Source organism: Vanessa atalanta, chromosome 2 (genome assembly GCF_905147765.1).
Source record: "Vanessa atalanta chromosome 2, ilVanAtal1.2, whole genome shotgun sequence".
Lineage (NCBI taxonomy): Eukaryota > Metazoa > Arthropoda > Insecta > Lepidoptera > Nymphalidae > Vanessa > Vanessa atalanta.
Genome location: NC_061872.1, coordinates 91,741 through 111,007, shown reverse-complemented (window position 1 = coordinate 111,007; position 19,267 = coordinate 91,741). Strand labels below are relative to the sequence as shown.

Here is a 19,267-nt window from a genome sequence, read left to right as displayed (position 1 = left end):
AGTTATCCCGATTCAGTAGATAGGATCTATTAACGGAAAACGAACACGTATTTATGTTTTTCGCATAAATTGCCCTTTAAAAACCAGATATATTTTTACATATGAGATTCCCTAGCGATTATAAGTTAGTGATGAGAGTTCACATATAATTAAGGCTTTAAATTGAGCGCAATCTTATTGATAGATTTGTCTCAACATCAAACGACCGGAAACTGAATACCAACGATAACAATCGGAATATATTTGGTTTTTAAAGAGTCCACTCGATATTAATCGAATTCGCTAATCGTTTACATAAAACAGTAATCATTTGAGCGATATTATATTTTGACAAATCTTTACATGGCCTTTATAATATAAAGACATTACCGAAGTATTTAACAATATTCGATGTCGCGATGACTCGTATCGGGCTTGTGTGGGCAATTTGTCGCAATAATGATGTACAGGAATGTGGTCCAGCTGTTCTAAATGCTAAGAAGTGGTGATTACCGACGGTATAGATCGCTATCGGCGGCGATCGGCGGCGATCGGCGGAGATAACCGCGAGACCAGCGGAACTGAGGGCCGGCGATATATCGACGCCTTAATGTTTTCGCGACGGGACAGTTGTTAAGATCGTAGTGATGAAGCGATTATTGAGATTCATAATTTATTGTATTTGATACGAATAATTGTGGTAATTATGTTTATACTAATGATCCAATATTAACAAACGAGAATTGTGAGAAAAACTGCACCTCGATGGTCTGATTAAGGATTTATATTACGTCACTGCGTTGAGGCTACGGCTAGATTAAGTATTTAAGTATATATTAATAATTAATGAATGAGTCCAGAGCATGTATTTGTGCTCGAGCGAGCATTCAATTCAAAACACGGTGCGAACAATCCGTAAATTTATTGTTGAATTACTGTTATGTGCCGTAATATTCCAATGCACTATTCAATCGGCAGCGGTAAATCTATCTTTTCGCTTGTTAGTGCAATAAGGTTAGTTGATCTACTATGTTATAGTACTTTTATGTATCGAAGCATCATTGTAGTTTTTTTGATCAGAGGGTTCAAACCGGAAGTGGAGTCGTTATTGAGAACCAAATGTATCCGTTGTCCCGGGCCACGTCGAGCGTTGATCAGGTAAGAAGCCGGCGAGGTTTATGGTGGCCGTAAACAGGTCTCGTCGGGCGTTGCGCCTTGTCTTGTACACCGCAAGTGCTACCTACTTAAGGATCTTTTTTTCCCATTGCCTTCGTATATCTCATATGTCTTATAACAGTTTTATTACGAACGTATGGAATGGGTTGCGGAGTTTTCGTGGGCGCAGTTCGGCGTGCTGGTTGATGATGATATGATATGATGATGATATATATGATATGATGCATGTATGACGTTCATGCACGGATGAAAGTAGGCGCCGTGTCGACACAGGCACGTCACCAATGAATGTAACTAATATTAGAGTAACAGTGAGTTTAGCAAAAATAATAATCTTTAATTTAATATATTCAGTTTATCATATATTACCGTTAGTCACTAAATCTCACGACTGTCCGCACGCGTGACGTTGTTATTCATATTATTAAGGATACACAGATTATAAAACAATGCGAGTGAGGTTGGTTTTATAAAACATTACTTATATTGGCAATTGAATAATAAAGCTCTGTTCACGTTCACTTCCTTCATCGCAGAGCACGAGAAGAATGATTACAAACTCTGTCGCGGTCTAGATTAGTATTAATGTAAGTGACGCGGAGCGCGGGCGCGTCGGGCGGGGCGCTCCGCTGTGACCTTTGAGCGTGATTTATTATTTATCTACTTAATTATTGTTCGATTTAATGACATACCTTTAATTTCGTTCGGTCTTCGGAGCTCGAGAAAATGTATTTTTTTTCGTCCGGACCCTTAAATAATACTAATAAAACCCATCATACTTTGTCCGGGTGATCGATTGAATAGATGCTATAGAAGTTGACGTGCTGCAGCGCCATCTATCGACGAGTTACAACAAAGTGGATAGCATAAATAAAATTAATAAAATAAAATTCTCACCGCTTTCAAAGTTATGCGCGCGTTGTACAGACAGACGTGTGTTTTGGCCAACCATGTACACAGTGATTATTCTCGCCGTATGCACAGACACAGCTTCGTTACACTTTTACTATTTCTATATGTATATATTTACATATCATAAATTTACATGAGACGATTAACATATTATATAAGTAACATTCGAATACTCGAATATCAGATATAACATTAATTTTTAAAAAGGAAGCCGCTTTGTTTTTTAGGAACTAACTTTGTTTATCAGCTGGGAGACATAGATGATCGTTTATAATTGCGAATGTAACCAGTGAATAGTTCATCACGATTTAATTATTTAAACAAAAACAAGTATTCAAGTAAAGTTCAGCAGTGATGGGCAGTTGCGCGGCGCTAGCACGATGCTATGAATTATTTAAGTTGTTATGCTTCTCGGTGACGGCTGGGGAGCGCATCGGTTGTTATCACTCTTAAACATTACTTTTGTATAAAAAGCAAAGAGTTATAAGTATTTGTAACAAATACGAATACTCAATAACATGTATTTCTCGAACCAAGTAGATAATCATGTAAAAATATTCTACGGGAGATTTTTGCCAATTCTTGTAAACAAAAGATGTGTTAATGAGTAAGGGGTGCGCTATGCTCGGAATGCGATCGGAGACGACAGCGCCCGCTCCGGCGCCGGCGCAGGTATGGTGCTCCCCGCCGCACTCCATCACCCTGATACTGTCACTCATTACTCACTCTATTACACTTACAGGAGTGTAAGATGCCGTTCGGCTATTGTTCTTAGGAAAAAAGAGCGCGCGCAACGCATTTAGTACGTGGCAGAAGTGAAACTTCGTATCAGAATCGTTACAGTTCGAAACGATACAAAAAATCTTGTTTAGTTGTTTGCCGAGTTTTAAAAATGTCATATAATCTCTAAGTTTGAATCAATCGAAGCTTGCGAGAGCATCCACATGCAAAAGCGAGTGTTTAGGTACTGTGATATAATTACAGTAGGCGATAGTGAAACAGATTGAGCAGTGAAGTCGTAGTAACGTTGAGACGGACTACGTTCAAGCACAGGTGATTAAACGATCCACTTATTTTTGAGTACATTTATCGGTCTGTTGATTAAGTAGCTAGGGACGTAGATTGTTATCGATAAGTTATCGATGAAACGACGGCCAAAGATAAAATCTGATTTAGTAAATATGTTGATTAGTAATATATACATAAGTAATTACATTTTGGCGGGAATAGATTTTTAAATATTCAACAGAGACGTGTCGGAGCATCGGCTGTTATATTCGTTATAATATTATGAGTTTCGTAAACGTTCCGTTATGAGCGGAATTAATTAAGGATTATAATTTATTGGCGAGATAAGATATACGACTTGATGACCTCGAGATGAAAAGTCAAGGAAACAGCATCACAACACGTCAGGACCGAAGCGAGACTTGCGACGAACAGTTTTCACCATATCTTATGTTATATGAACTAGTACACTATATCAAGATGTTAGTAGTAATGAAGGCCATGAACGCCTCTTAAAGTTGTGCCAAATAACTTTTTCATTAAAAAATATTTCAGATTCGGTTAAACATGACAATCAGTTTACACATTTAATATTATTACTTATTCGTTACTTTAAACTTAATTCGATTTTAGGTCTTCCCCGACTTCCATCGTTCCCATTAGACGCTCCGCGTGGCTACGTCACTAGTGAGGCACATCACTAGTCTCATCTATCGCTCGACTCTGTGCAATCTCAATCAATATCGTCTATCTATACTCATTATCATCAAAATCTGTTAACTCGAATATAAAAAGCGCCATTAACTTTGAGTTAATAATTCTTGTTATAAATAGTATAATTTTCGAATAGTCGATTTCCATAAATAAGTCGACGTGCCCGCTTCGATGCGAGTGTCGCGTCGCCGGCGGACAGTTGTTTTCGGACAGTCCGCAGTCGGCTTAGCATCGAGTCGTCATCGAGTCGTCGAGTTACGAAATGTCTCAGGAATTTACATAAAGATGCGACCAGCGAACTGCGGCCGTTTGATCGGACAGATATTGTTTTATAGGACGCGTGCTTTATGGAGTTGACACCTCGAACACACGTTACAAGGCAATTATAATAATTATCAATTATTGTTGTAATAAGTCACCGCGATCTCGGACGATGGGTATTTATAATGGAAATAGAAAATGCTGACTACCCTGGGTGAGTAGGACCGAGGATTTTATCGATATCGGTAAAATTACACGCGACATGGTATTATTAATTTCCAAAAAACATGGCAGGTATATTTTGATTCTGTATCACTGATAATGTTTACTTATTCATCGTTGGAATTGTTTCATTCTTTTGTATATTTTGTACTTGCACAGGAAAGAGAGCGGAAAAGAAGCTATATTGAGTTCAAATATGACTACAGGACTGCCTGCCTCGTATTACATATCACCATATTTACATAATAAACATAGACATCAGTTTTGAACAAAGAGAACAAGTTTTATTAATGTATTATTTATACTATAGGTATTATAAATAATACATTTCTATAAACATAAAACCAAAATAATAACATTTGTTTAAACATCGCATTCCATATGACAGTACCTCGTGTGAAGACCTACACTCCTAATTAATTCGTCAGAAAATGGATTCTCTTCAAATGTAACTTTCCTTTTCTGCTGACGATCTAGAACTCCCCGCGGGCGTCGCGAGTCGGTCTGATGAAAGTAGGTCGGAACCGCTTACAATGGCAATTGACAAGACAACATGTTCCCCTCACGTAATAATGAGGTGAGAACTTTTAATAAATAATTTTTCATCAAGGCCTAGAGGTCGTAAGATTTTACTGAGCTTTACTCTAATTTAATCCTTATTGACTACATATAAGTTCCATATTCGATTGTACGGATTGCGTAGTTGTTTAACTTTTTAAATTCACTTAAATTTTTTCGTGCAGAGCGGTTCCGCGCGGCCGAACACATTCCCTTGTTTACTCCGTCGGTGGTTTTGTATTAAACGTTTTATTTTATTAGAGCTATAAGTAGCCGTAATGAGCATGATGTGTAGATATACACCTAAATTACGAATTATTTCAACCTTTTTGGTCGAAGTTAGGACGCTCTGTAAAAAGGACCTTTAATAATACCATTAAACTAATTACCATATTGTATAATCATACTAATATCGCTCATAGGTTGCGTTTGTTTCCAAATTCACGTAAGACTTTGTAAAGTTTCAAAGGACAGTCAGTGAGAAGTACAGAAAGTGCATAGAAGGTATTACAATGCTCTAGCATCTCCTTTCGGATAACGGATTTCATCATACGGCTGCACACGAATGTGACGAATACGAGTAAAATTTATAAATAACTTATAATCATTAGGATATAAAATCTGTTTTATATGCATGGATCCTTACATAACAATATATAGGTACATATAGTGTATTTTGTAACTAAGTACACACACATTCATGAATGTCATGCAGGATATATAAATGGAATGTTTGTAATTATCACAGACACCTACATGTGTTATTTAGCTTATAATCACTACACTACGTATCGGTGGCAGGGTTAAATTTATTCTTAATGTCTTTACTAACGATTCAGAAGTGCTTTCTAGTTGTACTTGAATATTGACTGATATTTAGATTTAATATACATATTATACCACAAGTTATTCAAAGGTATATTGTAAAATATAAGAAAAATCAAGTTAAAAGTTACTTTGACGGCATAATATGTATTTGGCGTAATTTCCGGCCGGAAACTAAATTTAGGGTTATCAGAAGATAAGTAGATATTTGGTCAGTTTGATAATGTATTATATGTTTGTAGAATAAATATTCCTAACACATAATTATTAATTTGTAGAATCGCTTGGCATGAACATAAGATTTACAAGATATAATCTTTATGTTCGTTAGGTATTTACTTGATGAACAAAATTAAATATATTGCTTACTTTACCTTTTCAATGACGGCCATATTATACTGATTACAAAAAATGTATTCGACCTGCAGTGGAAACGGTACCGCTGAGAGCTACGGAGTATAAGACGCAGATCACGCAGGTACTGATTGTTGGTAAGGCTGTAATAGCTGTACAATAGTACAGGCTGAGGTATTATATTTTTCAAGTTTTTATCTACGACTATAGCTTAACATTTCGACTCGTTTAATGCAATAACATAACGCGGGACCGAGTAGAGATGGAGTATATGAGTATATAATGTAATTAATACTAATAAATTAACAAGACTTGTGAGACTAATTTTGGTTTTGTATTTTACGCACTGAATTTGTTTTTCTGTTTATTCTTCGTCGTACTTAGGAACAGAGATTTCGGAAATAGTTGATCATGAGACATATTCAAAAATATCGTTGTTCATAGTAATCGGACAGAAGGACTTTAATATGATTAGCAAAGAGATTGTTGGGAGTTTTATAATGAGTAAAAGAATATCTACATTATATCCGTTATAACGTTAGAGTAATTTAAGTAAACGTTACAAATTATTTTTGTAGAGATACAAATGATATGCCGAAGCTCGGATTAAATACGTTTTATATATTTGCTTTCCAATAGTAGGTAACGCTTTACCTGAGTATCATGTGTCTTTTCGAAGGATTCGGGTAGTTGTACCATATCATCATAAGAAACACCATCCGCCGCCTATCGGAAGCCAGAGCAATTGTATTTAGCGTTAAAGTTAGAGCCACACCTGAGCGACCCGGTCAGACTTTGGTTAACGAAGATGCTTTGTTCTCGGTTCGATTGGAGGCCGATCCCCTATATGTTTTACTCGTAAGTATAGAAAGTGAAGTTTTCAAAAATGGGCACGAGGCGGTGCGGAGCCCGCATTGACTGGTTCTGTTATGCCTCGTTTAACTAATGAAGTTGTTTTCTCGCTCCGACGCGTCTCTACACTCGATTTATTCAACAAGCTTTAGTTCTACAAATATTATCAAAGTCGATGCAACAGATGGTTTTCAAAGTGTCTTATTTTTACAACGCTTAATAATCTTTTAGAATCGAAATCAAATGACCAAATATATTGTTGATGTGAAACAAGACGGTAAGTTAAACGATCTTATCAGATAAGATCTAAACGAGTTCCTTATCCGCTCCATCTACATCTACATCACAATTATGGAAAATTGATGCAGAACATGTTCACTGGAAACACAAACGTACGATTGCTCACCGATTGAATGTTGTATAGCGGCTGTCTCATAGTCATAGTGGACAAATTTGTTTGAATGTGTGAAAGAAAGTTTATAGTTTTAGTATATAAAATGAAGCATAATCCTCCGCCGGCGCGTATTGTTCATCCGATTAATGATCAAACTTACCTGAAACTTTTTGCGTAGATCTAGTGAGCAATAATATTAAGTAATAATACTTGTGAGAGCTCTTACCACACAAAGTGCGCGTCCTTGAAAACGTTAAGTAGAACTTAAATCATTATATCAATTTTCTGAATAAAATCTGTATAGATAAATATTTTTCAAAATTGGATTGTTGACCCGTTTATAATAAAGAGTTAACTAAGAAATGTAAACATTTCAGCTTCCTACCGCAACGTCTAGGTAGGTAGGTGGTAAATGGACATTCTTGTAAATGTGTGTGTGTTGTGGCTTATAATATAAAAACTATTGAGAGGTTTTTAATATATAATATCACTTTATACACTATTTGCAAATTTATAAGATAAATAATATTATCTTTAATCCAGATTTTTCTTTTTCAAACAAAATAAAAGTCACATTTAATTTTACATTTAATACATAAAAAATTAATCTTTATATAATTGTCAACATCAACCGGCCATTCATTCATTCTATCGAATGGATTGTAGTGAATTTAAACAGTGTCGAATCAAAAAAGGCTAATAATAAAACCTACTAAGGTTGTCCGTCTGTACGTGTAATGTTCGATCAGCATAATTGATGCGTAGTTTCCGTCGTGCGACAAGTTCTCTGAAGCTTTCCAACTAACAATTTATATGTTAAGTTATTAACATTCGAATGTTAGCTTGTAAGTCTATCTGTTCGGTTTCATGACGACTCGTTTGAGAGCAAACTTCGAAGAACAATGACATTGAATTGTATTTAACAATAGCAGACGATAATTTTAGAGATTATTTACGTCGACTAAAGACTAATTACTTATTGACGCTATGACCTACTTGTATTCATTGTATATCATTATAACTCTATGAACTACTTGTTCACAAAGGCCGTCAAACAAGAAGGAACCTTTTAAATATATGTAAACAATGGGTTTTCATTTATTACTATGTATTTAGATTATGAGCGCCATGCTTCTCGCCGCAGCGTTTGCACTGGCAAAACAGGTGAGTATAGTTAAACTAACCTAACCTAACACAAAAAGCCTTATTTTTACTATAAGGCGCTGTAACAGAGCCGTGAACATGTCCAAGATTTAGGTGATTTTATCAGATGTAGTGCCCTTTACGAGTGTTTGTTTCTTTGCAGTAGCGAGAAGGGATATATTAAAATGTTCGTATTGTCATAGAAACGAACAATTCAGATAGAGGAAATATTCATACAGAGGATATATTCATACAAAGGATATTACAAGCTACGGAGAGAATAGAAGCGACTTACAGTAATCCGATGCACTTCGACGATAAAACCTTCGGCGTCTCAGATCAGGAAATGCAACTGTCACTAGTGTTATATTATATCACCAACACTGCACGTGTCACTGAACCGGGCGGCGGGCACGAGGCGCGTGCGTCTGAACGGAGACGCGGGAGGCTACTGGCGCTGGCGCGGGCGCCGGGGCCGCCGCCATTGGCCGCCGGGGCGGGGCCGTTTTCCCGCTTTTCCATAAATTATCGGGAGAGCGGCGGGCGGTGGAGCGCGCGGCGGGGCGGTGGGCGGAGATTTACGAGCGGGGTCAGTCGGGCCCTAATGGAATTACCGGCGGGTTGCGGCGGGCGGCGGGCGGCGGGCGACGGCGGGTTGTTTATGGGTCGCGTCTCTCCGCTCTCTAATTAATTGGTGAGCCTTGCTCTAAATCAATCGGACTTTAATTGCGGCCGGCTAATAGCCGCTACGCCGTAGCTCGTCGTTATCGGCCGGCTCCTGCGCGTAGGCACGCCGCGCCGGCCGCACTCCGCAAGCTCACGTGTCACAGATAACGGAACAACGAAATGCATGCCGGTTGTCTAGCCACCGATATCTCTCTCAGTGCGCTCGTAATTGTGACTTTCCATTCGAATATACCTTTACCTTCTCATTCGTCGCGAATAATTAATGGGTATTATTGTTGGTCTCTGAGAATAGAGATCGCCTTTTCATAAAGGTGGGTGAGTGTTTGTAGGCAGCCAGCCAATGAATTGACGTGATGCAAGTAAACTAATCATAACAGACTAAAGCAAATAATACACAGGTTTTATAAATGACATACCTTTAATACCAGCACTAGGTAAAGTGTGTCCAGAAAAAATAAAATATTTTAAGCATTAAAATATTAATATTAAAATATTTTAGTGTTTCGCTCAGTCGTTTCTACACACTTCCTAGAACACATTATTCCTACTTACCGCCTTGTACTAACTCACCTCTGTACATGGAACTATGACGTCACTTCAAAGAAACCCCTTTGTGTTGAACAAAGCACGAATAGGTATTATCTACAACCCGAACGAACTTATGTATTCCAAGTAACTCATTAATAAGATCAGCCAATCCGTGAGAAAATTTCAAATTGCCCAAAAAATATTACGTTTGTACATGACCTGCCTTTATTTTAAATTAATTCATAGTGTTCACTTTAATTAAAAATTAATATGTTTCTATTAATATTATAATAATGTTTTTTTATTAATTAATTTAAAAAAATGTTGGTTCTGTTGATCTTTGGAAATAATTTAAGCGTATGAAAGATTAGTAGGTGGACACGTCTTAGGTAGGTAACCTGTCTATTTAAAGCTATAATCGAAATAAACTTTGAAAATATACTGAAAAAATATAGAAAAAAGTTAGAATATTTTTCTTAATAATAATAAGTTCAAATACTTTATTCAAGGCTCTTACAAAAATATTAAAAGAAAAATTTAAAATATAATTTTATTAAAAATTTTTGTTTTTTAATTATTATTTATTTTATGAAAATTATTGGTTCGTATGGTTGATATTAAGACCAACGAGTAAATAAGCTAGGTATCTGATCGTGAGTAGTCTTACCATATCTTACAGTATCCATAGACTCTTCAAGAGATATAACGTCCTCTTCGAACTATTAACGTACCACCAACCGAAGATCGCCTTGTACCCATGACTACACTAGCTCACTCACCCTTCAAACTGGAGCACAGCAGTCCAACGCATTGATGTTTTTTCAATTGAATAACTCATGTGTGAGTTCTCACTGTGTTGGTTCTGCACAAAGCCCTAACTCCGATGAATATAATGGTTATGTTGTATATTGAATATATTGTTATTTTTAATTTTATAATATACCTAAACATATTTACAAAACAATTGTTTAAATTGAGATTTTATTTAAATATGTACAAAATGATATATGCTACAAAACATGATCGCGTGGAACGGTGGCAATTTTGCAAGTAGCATTTTCCTGTCACAATATCGATACTCTGGAAAAAAATAGCCAGAGTGAAATCACATCACGTTATCAAATAAATGCATAGAATATTAATTAATTCGGGTTAATTCGACTGCCCTCCGAACTATTTATTATCTTAGCTCTAGGATATCATTACGTCATCGAAAAATAACGAAATAGGTATTGTTTGCTTCACAATACATTGAAGGTAATATAAACACTATACCATTAGTTTATACGGAAGAATATAAAAATTATTATACCTACATAGCTGCTATTAAAATTAGAAATAACAATATACTTGTAACCTGCAATTGCATAAAACACAGAGAACTTTTTGGTCAGTGGTATACTTATAGTAAATTTCAAAATCTTATTAAAACGCAAATAATCAACAAAATACAATTAAAAAAAAAGTTATTCGGATTTGAGTTCAGGTTGCAACGCAGGAGAAGAACTATAATAGTGAATAGATTGACCTGCTCGATTCGAAACGGCGTTAGAGTTAGCATGCTTACCTCGTTGGTCTAGTGGCTTGTTATAAGGCCTCTGATCTCGAGGATCTGATTACAATCCCCAGATAGTATCGATAAACAGCTCGAAGACAGAAAGTGTGTAGTTACACTACCGAGCCTCGAATCCCACTTAAGCCGTTGGTCCTGCGCCTGAAATCAGTCCGGCCGTGTCAGATTTGCCGTTACATCGAATTATTAAAATAGGAATAGAAACCTGTGTTTGCTCAAACACTTGTGCATTTTAATATGTCCTGCATTGGCCACCGAGACCATCCATTGAGATTGGCCACCGCGACCGAAATCGATCAAGACGACATCATCATAAGAATCAACATATATGACAACATATTGATGATCCAAACACTTTTTTTTGTAAATTTTACTTAAATAAAATAAATTTGTATTGATTTGATTTCTCGCATTCCACCCCCAGTAGAAGCCGGGAGTGGATTCAATGATTTGATTTAGATTCAGTAAGTTTATTTTTAGAAGTTATCTCCGAATAGCAGGTCATATAAACGGCAAATTAAAATTTTGATATAAATTTAATCGAAAGATGCTGAAAATCTTTTTATAAAATAAATAGATAAAACAAAAAAAATCAACGATGAAATCTTAGGCACGATCTTTTGGCGCCATTTATATTAGGCGGAACGTCAACTTTTTTGTTACCGATGAGTACAAACGAGTCTAAAGTTTTTCACTTTAAAATAAATCTAGTAGCGTCAACGGGAAGCTTATTTTATTCTAGTAGGTTATATTATCGTTATTCATCAGTAATCCGATTACCTATAAGAAAGTATTATAAGAACTAAAATTAAATACATAACACTAATACTGAATTTATTAAATGTTACGTATTTTACGCGTGTTAGCTACCAATGCAGGGTCACAGAATCAAAATCAAAATATACTTTATTCAAGTAGGCTTTTACAAGCACTTTTGAATCGACATTTAACAAACTATTTAAAGTAAAGCTACCACCGATTCGGAATGTTGATTCTACCGAGAAGAATCGGCAAGAAACTCAGTAGTTACTCTTTTTTGTCAGAATCTGGACATCCACCTGGCCATAATGTCGCATCTCATAACTTCAATGAAATATTAAAATTAAAGAACGGATGCAACGTCAGTCCTAATCCTACAATTAATGCTCCATTAGACGTTGAACCATTCAACTTTTGTTATAGCGAGCAGACTGTGCTGATGACTCACGTAAAATCCTAAAATTCAAAAAGTTACTAACGAATTGTATAATCCCGAGCTAATCTAAGCGCTCAGCTGATGTGACAAACTTTTTAAGAAGTGTTTAGTTTTGAACGTACACGTAATTTCTTCGTACCAGTAATAAAAAGATCCTGATGCAGTGTCTACACGTTGGAATTATTATTTGTACCACTTTTAACATTTTTACTTTTAAATATTTTTTTTGTTAATTAATGAAATTACAGCTTTTTTTTTTTTTAGAAAATACGAATGTGTGTAACTTTTACGTTTGATACTGGCGCCATTATTTAATTAATATTTTCCGATTGGGTAACTAAAATTTTATAACACAGAGTAAATTAACTTACATTGGGATCAGAGTAATGTATGTGATGTTGTCCGATATTTATTTATAATTTATTTAATAATTAATTATATTCCATGATTAACATAGTTGGACTACTATTGAATCTAGAGTCTTACAACTCGAGTAAAATATATAATGAGGTAGGAAACGTAAAGCAAGACATAAAAAGTTAATATATACCCAATAGATAAAACAAAAGTAAGAGAATACGGACAGGTATGTAAACAAATGAATAAAATAGACCTGCCGTGTTAATGTCCATAAAAAATCTCGCTTAGTCTACAATACTAATACTAATTACTACTCAGGTCATCGTATCTGGAACGAACTTTAGTTGACTCTAAACAGTAGGTACTTAGTCATGATTGAAAGTTCTCATTAACATTGGAATCACTATTCTTGATGTATTTTTTTGATTATTTTAATTGTGTTGGTAATATTTTATAATGTTACCAGATCTATGTAGACACAAGTGATAGATATAAGGTTCTTTGTTCAGTTAAAAGATCACATTGTAAAGTGCAGAGCTAATACTTAATTATGTTTAGTTTTGTAGTTTGTTAAACAAATATCTGTGAGAGACATCAATTAGCATCACGTAACGATATAAATTAAGTTGTTTTATTGCTTTACTCAGCTTCTATGAGTTTTCAAAGTAAAATATAAAAAAAAAAACTATTTTAAAATTTCGGTTTCTATACTTATTTCATATTAAAGATTAATATGAACTAATTTCACTAAATATTAATATCATAACCATATCTCTTGCAGTAGGTATACACTCAATTTCGCCTAGAAAATGCTAATGCTTCTTGCATTCTTAGTTCAGGAAAATAAAAACAAAGAAGAAACATTACAAAAATATAAGGGATTTTATACGGCGCGTATTATTATTTTTTTTAGATTGGTGCCATTGAGTATGATACTGCTTATATGTTTGAAAAATTACTTTTTATATTCTCTATCGTACAAAATAGGTAAGAAGTTATAAGTTCACTTTACGTAGTTGTGACCTCGGTCCGTTACACTTACGAGTTTGACTATGATTTTGTGCTCTGACATTGTTAAATTATACAAAATATTTTATCTATCTGAAATTTGCAGCAAACTTATCTTTGCTTTGTAATACGTGGAGTTCAGTCAAATACTTAAAATAATCTTAAAAACATTAACCCAAAATCCGATTAGTAATTTCTACTTAAACAACAAATAAACAATAGGGCTCTTGTCATGACATCGCCAACATCTAAAGCCTTATCTCCGCGACGAGTGTCGACGGCGCACAACCACAATGGTCAGGCGGGTCAACAATAGCGAGGAACTTGACTCGGGATTACTGCTATCTGTTACCTCGAACTGTTTCACAATAACAGACTTACGAGTAGAGCTCACTAACCTAACCTTTGTTACCACGAACTACTGCTCCATTTTCCCACGCAATTCATTTACTTACTACTTATTATCAGTAAACATGTTTAAGGACAAATGGCCGCCTGATTAAAGCGATTACCGTCCCTGGACTAAAAATTATTAGCCCCCTCATACTCTGCAAGCCACGGGACCTATAGTATCTAATGTGTTCCTTGTGGCTGTAATGACACTGGCTCACCAATACAAATCTTTGCACATTGTTGGTGGAATATTTAATGTATTTGGCATTCTGCCCTGTAATCCTGTAAAACAATTAGGCACTTATATCTCAAAAACTAACTTTGAACAATTTTTCATCAACATTTCAATCTATAAGTTCGATTAAAGTATGTGTGTATACTATTTTATAGACGCACATAAATTCTTTAAATAACTATTAGAATAGTTACTATAAATAATTTTCATCAAACTAATATCCTATTCATATCGCTAACAATAGGTTTTTATGTCATTCATTTAACATATAAACAGTTATTATATTTTTTTTTTTTTTAAATATTGAATGACCTCTCACTATCTATTGGAACATTTTCAATATCTTTCGCAGACTAAAACGCTACCGATATCAAAGATCACATCAACATAAATGTTCAATATATCATTTAAAATATTTTTTATTGTTACTGTCTTTTTGTTAATGATCGTTGATACAAAGATACTGAGACACAGGCCCAATCGTGATAAGTTAATACGCGGAGATAAGTTTTATATATGGCGTATTTTATATGCGAATTATTAAAATGCAATAAATTGTAGACTATAATAGTAAAATAGTAGTCAACGACGTTTATACTAAAACACTTTGTCGAAAGAAATCACACCAATATATGAATTTCATTCAAAAGTACCTACTCTTAAATGTATTAATTGAAAGCATTCTACCAGAAAAAAATGATATGAAAGTCTACACAAGAATTTAAATGTACACAATTGTATACAAATACACCTCTAAGTATAACTAGAAATATCTACGCGAGAACTAGTAAACTTGAATTTCATACATTTATTAGATATGTATTCTGTTTTAAGAGTATTTTAATTATAAATGTAGATACATATTTATATTTGATCGCGGAATTTGATTACAATCTAATCGAATGTACGTGTGTACCATTACACAACTACGGTGCTGTATGGCGATGGAAATTCAAACGAAGTCTATTTTACACGACGTTATTTATCAGTCTCAATATTTCCATTATGAGAGCAGTTCCGTGCGGTTTTGTTTTATCGCGCTGCGGGACCATAAACTTTGCGAACTTCACTGCAGATATAGACGGGCCTAGTCTAATACCCAGTAGGTATAATGTCGCGAATCTCGGCTTTTGTTACAAATTTGTATATATAGCGTAGGTATATCCCTGTGTATGCTTAGATCTTTAAAACTGTGCAGCGGATTTTGATCCGTTTTTTATTAGTAGATATAGTAATTGAAGAGGAAGGTTTATGTATATAATAGATGCATAATATAGTAGAGAAACAATAATAATAATTTAACAAGTTTTTAATGTGATGTTTTAATAAACACTTACATTGCTAAGACTGGCTGAACCCTGCGAGATAGATCAAAATAATGTACTATAGTATTGTAAACCTTAAAAAGGTCTTCAAAAAAGATGGTAAATGTCTGTCTCTTATGATTAAGATAACCGACAATAACAATTTTTTATCCTTTACTTTTTACCAAAACTAATAGCTTATTTAAGAAACGATTTAAAGCAATACAACATTAGTCATTATCCAATTAAGTACCTTAAATACATTGTGCATTTAATATATTTCAGTATGGCACTTTAGAACACGTAATTTAAGTGTATATTTTTGGATTTAAAATGGAGAGACATAGCGGCTTGTATTTTCTATTGATAAAAAAACTGTGTTGTATATTGAGGCATTCTATAGTATATTTAGTATCAGTATAGCACCCGTGCGAAGCCGGGGTGGATCGCTAGTTAGGAATATAAAGTAACAAAAGCGTATGTGTTTGTTTAATATAGTTGAGCTTTAATAATTTCAATGTCATTTGATCGGCTCTCGTATCCTTTATCAATAGCTTGTCTCGCCATTTTATTGTGGTCAGCGTATTGTATAAGCTGCATGCTCGTAACGGCCGGCCGACTGGCGGCCGCCGACGCTCTTTGGAAATTAATTAGATAGAGAATTGATTCCTCGTTACTGTTTTTGAGGGAACATCGAAGTGCTTACGTGCTCGATTGAAGGATGCGCTTGACAAAATTGGACTAAGTACTAACTACTTAGTCAAATTTTGTTGAAATGGTCTTGCTCATCATGTTCAATCTATAACAAATTCTTAAAACAAAAAGAAATGCAAGATATAATCAATGAAAATATTTCTACAAACAAGAGAAGAAAAGGTAAACTTATTAAAAGAAAGAATGCGACTCCGTCAAGCCCAAAATAAAAAAAAATTAGATCAATAATAAGTAATTATGTATTTAATAGCACACGTACCGTAATTATTTTATTTACTTGGAAAAAATAACTACTGAGTTTCATGTCGGATGGTAGATCTAAAATTATTTATCGAGAAATTTCGATTGAAAAGAGTTTATATAAGCGTATTTAAATAAATTATATTTTTGAATCAACGATTGAGCGGTCTAACTATATGTACTATAAAGTCTATTGAATTAATATGACTGTTGTTACACAAATAATCTACCCCAGTAGGTACACCCACATACTTGAACATCAAATTGCATGACCGCGCGGCCGCTCCCCTTCACTTACCGGGGGTCTGTCCACTGTCGTAGAATTATTTTTTAGGGGAGAAATATTAATTTACATGGATTGAAGTCGATGTAGGTATAATAGCGTGTTAGGTAGGTAACTCTCGTGTAGGTCCGAACAGAGTACTTATTTTAATTTTTATCGATAAATGTTCTTTATTTGAAATAATTACGATCGCAGAAAGAAAATACGAAGAGTTTTTGCTTGATTCAAAAGGGCCTAGGTAACATTTTATATAGAATCTGTTCAATCAATTTTATCAAATCGCGCGCAAAGAAGTTTTGTAGGACTCTGGACTAATTCACATCACATCAAATCACTGGAACTTTGCTAATTAATAAATATATTCATAACATAACATTTATAAATAAGGCATGTTACTTAAAATCAGGTTAGACAGACTGGATGTATGAAGAGCATTGTAAGACTTGAATAAAGTATATTTTCGTATGATTCCGTTGCGTGACGGCGCCTTTAGGCGTGTCTTTCGACACCACTAGCACTGTCGATACACGCGGCAAGTTGAATATCTTCATCCAAACCTTACACGAGTCGCGCTTCTGGAGACTTTTTTGTCACGTCATTGTGCACTTGATTGTTGACATGTTTATCACATTCGGCTCTCCAATATAAATTGGTGCTGTAGGATGTTTATTAGGTATATTATGTATTTTAATATTATCGTTTCAACTGTTGTTTAATACTATAGAGTTTACAAAACGAGTACAAAAATACTAAAGTATAATAACAACAGTAACATTATTTTTTTTATTTTAACCCATTGACAACTTAGCTTGGTACTAATATTGACAATAAGTACATGTAAGAATTAATTATTATTATACAAGGTATACAGTAGAAAAATATAATTTTAAGTTATTAAAATATATTAAGCGTATAAAAATCCAATAATTTATCGCTTAATGTTACACATTTACATGCCTGTCATTAAAACGCAGGGTCGGTATTGTATACAGGAGACGGGACAGGCTTGGTGAAAGATTGGTAAGAAATTTAATTTGTTTTTTACTGAGTAAACCACTATATTTTATTTAACTTATGAGTAACATTACAATTAGGTACGTATTTATTCGATGGATACAAGCGCCTCAACTAAGCCGAGCCTGTGTCTCAGACGATAGTCTCTTCCGATGACGCGATACCATTTTAAAAGGGCATGCCAAAATATAGTACATTCTAATATTAGAAAAGTAGCCTATTTTTTATTATATTAGAGTTTATGATTTTATTTTTTCTTTATCTACCGACTTATTTACAATTTGTTCGGTTAGACTACAGCAAATGCGAACTTCTACAAAGAAAATGTTTGTATGTATAAATATAGATTACATATGGATATGTCATTAAAAATTATGAATGTAGTACCTAAAACTAAAAAGAAGACTAGACACGAGACTATTTTTGTAAGACTTTAATTACATATTTAATTCTACTATGGGTATTTATAAAATTATATTATTATATTATGTTCTTTAAATATTGGAATTTTATTTATTTATGTTTTTTTTTTTATGTTTAGACTATATACCAATTTATTTAAATTACTTAACAGTTTTAATTTTTTTTATAGTCGTGTGTTTTAAGCCATGAAGTACTGAATAACCATGAATCTCTGACATAGTACGTACCGCACAACTAAGGATTCGATTTCAAACAGTCAAAGTATTCGTGTATGCAATGCCGATACGTAGAATAATTAATACGACATTTTCCATTCCTTTAATTAAAGGGATTTATTTTTAATTTGTAAGGTGATCACGAGGTACTGTGATCTGATATGATCATTTTAATCATAATTTATTAGCTCATGTTGGGAACGACTGTTTTGCTGCCTCGTGTATATAATGCAGAGGTTCTTCGTTCCTGTTTACTGTAACATTAATTTTGGTTTCATTCTATTGTTGGGTCGACCACTAGCGAAAAATACTGCTCATTAGTAGTTACCTTTACGAAATTCTTGCGAGGTCAGACGAGGATATATTGATTCAGTTTGACGGGACATTGGTAACAAAATATCCATTTTAAAACTATCGATAAAGCTAAATAGTGTAGAACTATAAGGGTGTCATTTTCCTGCTAGAAAAAATCCTCTTCAATGATAAGGGAAAGAAACCATCGTTACGAAGACACCTGTCCAACAGCGGTACGGTAAATACATTTTGAGTCTATTTAAACACATAGATAAGTATATTATATTGAATCTATTATTTTTACTTACATTACATTTGTACTAGGTTGTATTTGCCCACAGTAGCCCCGAAGGCACCGTGAGCTATTTAGCGGACTATCTGTCATATCAAACTATCTCTGCAC

General features: G+C 34.4%; 1 protein-coding gene across 2 annotated transcripts in view; it reads right to left on the bottom strand.

Moving 5' to 3' along the window:
* Positions 1 to 8,843, bottom strand: part of LOC125070570 (GATA-binding factor A-like) — a 53,701-nt gene extending 44,858 nt beyond the window's left edge. For both annotated transcript variants that reach the window (XM_047680498.1, XM_047680490.1), the window contains exon 1: positions 8,694 to 8,843. The gene's annotated coding sequence lies outside the window, so the exon portion shown is untranslated. The remainder of the gene's footprint in view (positions 1 to 8,693) is intronic.
* Between the last annotated feature and the right edge of the window lie 10,424 nt (positions 8,844 to 19,267).